The sequence below is a fragment of the Chiloscyllium plagiosum genome, unplaced genomic scaffold (genome assembly GCF_004010195.1).
Source record: "Chiloscyllium plagiosum isolate BGI_BamShark_2017 unplaced genomic scaffold, ASM401019v2 scaf_57, whole genome shotgun sequence".
NCBI lineage: Eukaryota > Metazoa > Chordata > Chondrichthyes > Orectolobiformes > Hemiscylliidae > Chiloscyllium > Chiloscyllium plagiosum.
The window spans coordinates 112,037-116,987 of NW_025215373.1; the positions used below are offsets into that span (position 1 = coordinate 112,037).

The window sequence follows — 4,951 nt, forward strand, 5'->3', positions numbered from 1 at the left end:
CACCATCCCATCACCACCCCATCACTGCCTCATCACCATTCCATCGCCAACCATCACCACCTCATCACCATCCCATTGCCATTCATCACTGCCCCATCACCATTCCATTGCCACCCATCATCTCCTCATCACCATTCCATTGCCAACCATCACCACCTCATCACCATCCCATTGCCACCCATCACCACCCCATCACGACCCCATCACCGCTCTGTCACTGCCCCCATCGTCACCCCTGTCATCACCCTATCACCAGCCTATCACCATCCATCTGTGAAATGCTTTTCCACAGAGGGCTGTTGGGGCTGGGTCACTGAGGATATTCAGGGCTCAGAGAGACTGGTTGTTAATCAGTGAGGAATCGAGTTGGGGGTTATGGGGAAAAGGCAGGATGGTGGAGTTGGGGATTATCAGACCAGCCATGATGGCCTTGAACGATGGAGCAGAGTTGATGAACTGATTGGCCTATCCTGCTCCTATGTCTAATGGTCTTAATCATTCCATCCTGGACAGTGACCTTCTCCAGAGGATGTTTCCCCTGACTGTGGGGTCAAGGAGTTGGAGACAGAGTCTCAGTAAATGGCAGGACAGAGGAATGGGAGGAGGCCATTCTGCCCTTCAATGAGATCATTGGCTGTTCTGTAGCCTAATTCCATAACTCTTATCCCATACCCCTTCATACCTCTAAAACCAAAATACCGTAAATCAGAAATCAAAGCAGATATTGCTGAAAAAGCTCCAAAGGTCTGGCAGAGCCTGAGTAAATGGCAGGACAGAGGAACGGGAGGAGTCCGTTCGGAGCAGGGGTCACTGGACCCGAAACGTTAATTCTGATTTCTCTCCACAGATGCTGCCAGACCTGCTGAGCTTTTCCAGCAATTTAGCTCAAATTTAAAATTAACAACTGATCCAGCATCCACAGGCATTGAGGACTGAGTTGAGGAGGAGTGTTCACTCACAGGGTGGTGGAATGTCTCTATCCCAGAGGACTGTGGCAGCTCAAGATGGAGATTGATGGCTTGCTAGATACTAAAGGAATTATGGGCATTGCCATGGGAACGTGGTATAGGATCAGCCATGATCTAGAATTTTAGAGCAAATCCGAGGGGCAGAATGGCCTAGTTTTGTGAGGGCTGTACTGAGGAGGAGGTGCATTATCAGAAACGTGATTGCTGAGGGATGGAACCCCATTGGATTTCTATCCATGGAATCCAAGACCTGCTCAGTGCGTCAGATCATTTAGCTCAATAAATCCCAGGCTGTGCAGAGGAAGTTGGGATGCACATTCAGGCATGAATGATGGAATACAGCTGAGGGGCCGAATGGCCTCCTGCGATGCCTCTGTTGTGGGGAAAATCGCCAGCCTCGGAGTCAGGGTCGGGGTTCAACGACAAAGTTTATTGTACAAGGAAATAACCTGTGCTCCAGGGAGAGAGAGAGAGACACCAACAGCACAGTGGGCAGCTGCGAGCCTGCTCTCAACCTGACACACATGTCAAGATACTGTTATACATTGTGTAATATAATAGGTCAGTGGTAAGGTTATTGTCTCGGTAACATGGCTTGTTTGTTGTAGACATTGCAGAATCATTGTCAGTTCCAGTGCAGCCTTTGTTAATTTCAGCACGTCGTTGTCAGTTTCAGCATCTGTGCGGAAGTCCATTGCTGTGGTAATGGGTCCTAATGGCTCTGCCGGAGACGAATGGTTACTGCAGCCCTGGCTATTGAGACCGTATCAAACAGTTAGCATTTCTATAAGAGGTGTTGGCTGGACCCAGAGACTTCGGCGGGCAGTGTACATTACTCATGTATTCTCTCCCCCACCCACCTTAGACTATCAGCTCGGTTGTGGGTGCATTGTGCTGGCATTCTGGTAGCCCCAGGCAGTGCCTGTGTTTGATCTGCTGTCTCTCTCTGTATTGTGGTCCGGCGGCCATCTTGTGTGTCAAGTTGGCCAACTGATGGCTCAGCGGCCATCTTGTGAGTCCGTGTGCCTAGTGTCACCCTGCCCCGTGCCATCTCCCACTCCACTCCCCCCTTTGTGGTCAAGGAGGCGACTTTGGAGATCTCCCGCAGACCATACAATTTACATGTAGAGGTAGGTCATCTCTAGGAGCTCCTCCTCCCGAGGGGTATCATGGGGGCTCTTCCGTGGTGGCACTCGCTGCTGGCACAGTTCCCATCAGTAGCGCCAGACAGCAGAGCTTTAAACATCCGAGGCCCACACAGAATACCAGCGTGAGTGCAATGAGGAGAACTATCCCATCTGCCAAATACAGTCCCCAAGATTTACCTAGCAACCAATTTAGCCAGCTGTCTGTGATTGTGGCTCCCTGTTGAAAATTACCTCCCTGGTCTCGGATATTCTTGATGGCTTCTGTAATGTGATAAGAGGCATCAGTAACCTGGGTGATACAATGGTCACCAATAACTGTACAAACTCCCCCTTGCTGTGCTCATTGATAATCCACCACATACACCGTATCTGCTGTGTGTAGTCTGCGTTCAGCCAGCTCTGTGTTAATTGCTTCCAGAGCTTTTGAGGTACTATTGCCTCAGATAGTCAGGCCACATACAAGATAATTTTGGTTTTTAGCACTGATGACCCCTGCTGTGCTCCCCAAAGATAGAGATCCCAGAAATCCATATTCCGATGATGACCCCAAGGTGATGGGGGCCTGCCAGTCAGCACAGAACTCCTGACTGATGGAGTGGGTCACTATCCTTCTCCGAGTATGTCCCCCTCGTTGGGGCATGGGTACAGTAAGGGGAGCAATTGTTCCTACTGTAAACAGGTTTGGGAGGCCTGGGGTGTCTGTCGCATAAGTCCCCTTAAATAGAAAAACAAATCCTGTCGCTGCTTGATTACATGCATTGTCCTATCCTGCCATATGTCTGTCCACCCATGTCACCCCCGATCCCCTGGGTGCACCCCCCAGCTGGTGAGTGTCGAAGGGGTATGTCTGTGTGGCAGAGCTGACATGGGTGCCATTGCAGTGACCACATAGGAACCGTCTGCCTGCGGTCACATTCAAACACGCCTGCTCCTCCTCAGATGACCGTCCTGTCCACTGTTCCTGTCTGCAGCTGGGGAATGCTTTGGTCACAGTTTGAGTTGGGCCCAGTGCTTCCATGTGCCTTTCCCTGTAATGTCCAGGCAGGCACAGGGAGTCCCCACTTCTTACCACACCGTGTGGCCCATTCCATTTTGGGGCAAAGCCTGGTTTGTCAGGCAGTGTGAAGTTTGTGCACCCTTCCTGACTCCTGCTCCAACCCTTGTATTCTGTCCTCCAGCTCCTTAACGTGCTCCTGGCCCTTTCTCCACCTACTCACGGGGGCACTCACTTGTTTAATTTGGCCGGCTCGCTGGTGCACTAACATTACCCCTATCGCTTCAGTTTTATTCTGTTTCTGTTATCTATCCACACACTCTGTTGTGCTAACGTCTGGGATGGATCCCAGCCACTTTTCTTCATTTGCTTTGCCTGGCAGCCTCCTAGCAAGGTATACTCTGTACTGGGCCTCCTCTACCCTCCTGGCCACCTCTACTGACCTAGCGTCACCCGATAGGCCCAGAAACCTACCTCTAGCCTGGCGTGCTCTCTACTGGGGGGACTCTTTCCCCTCCCAGCCATCGCCACTATTCAAGCTCTGTTGTTCTACTACAGACTGACAGGGTATCACGGTTACCCACAGTGTCCATGCTCCCCACCTCGGTAATGTGCGCTCCACTGAGGTTTGGCTCTTGGTCAGGGTGATCAGCTCCTCTCCCTCACCACACTGGAAGTTACAAGTACAGACAGCACCCCACTTTTATCTTAAACTCTACCTGGACTCTGCGTTGTTGGCCCTTACAGAGTCCAGTGTTACCCAACTTGGCCACTTGTGTTTCACAGCTCCTAGTGCCCTCAGCACCTCAATCCCCACTTCAAATCCCAACCTTCACGTGGCGTGGCGGGGGTGCAAGGTGGGGGGAACATGGTGGGTGGGCTACCCCTCTTACCACCCCGGTTCAGGGCAGGGTCTTTGAGACTGGCACAACCTTGTCCTCTGGCTGTTTCAGCACAAACAGCAGGTTCTTACAGCAGTTAATCCAGTTAACACTTATTCTCCACAGACATGAGTCTGTGTTAATTGTTTTAACTCAGTCCTGTAGCAGGTTAGACATTACAGTCCGTTTACCTTTTAAACTGTGTCCTTGGCCCGGTCTGACCCTTCCCGTTTGCAGGTACAAATCAGCTCTTACCCCGGCTCCCTAATTGTGGCTTTTGACCAGGGCACCAGTAATAAGAACCCTGCTCACACCGCCAATTGTTATGGGGAAAATCACTTGCCTCAGAGTCAAAGTCGGGGGTTCAATGACAGAGTTTATTGTACAAGGAAACACCGGTGCTCCAGGAAGAGAGAGAGAGACACCAACAGCACTGTGGCAAGCTGTGAGGCCTCTCTCTGTACTGTGGTCTGGCGGCCATCTTGTGTGTCAAGTGGCCAACTTATGGCTCAGCGGCCATCTTGTGTGTCCGTGTGCCTAGTGTTACCCAACCCTCTTGAGCAAGGTGTGACGTTTACTCCCAACAAACAGTCAGAAACTCCCCTTTTACGTGGACAATATTACCCACTCTTCTCTTCAGAACAGTGTCCTATTTATTTTTGTTCACTTGAATGTAGGAGATTGAGAGGTGACCTTATCAAAATTTATAAAATAATGAGGGGTATCGATAGAGTTAATGATTGTTCATTTCCCATGGATGGGGGATTTCAACACTAGGGGGCACGTTTTTAAGGTGAGAGGAGAGAGATTTTTAAAAAAGACATGAGGGGCAAATTGTTTACCCAGAGGGTGGTTCGTGTGTGGAATGAGCTTCCTGAGGAAGTGGGTACAATTACAATGTTTAATAGACATTTGGATAGATACATGAGTAGGAAAGGTTTGGAGGGACATGGACCAGGA

General features: G+C 50.4%; 1 protein-coding gene across 1 annotated transcript in view; it reads left to right on the plus strand.

Moving 5' to 3' along the window:
• Positions 1-4,951, plus strand: part of LOC122548321 (arf-GAP with Rho-GAP domain, ANK repeat and PH domain-containing protein 1-like) — a 121,892-nt gene that overhangs the window by 81,109 nt on the left and 35,832 nt on the right. The gene's annotated exons all lie outside the window — the stretch shown is intronic.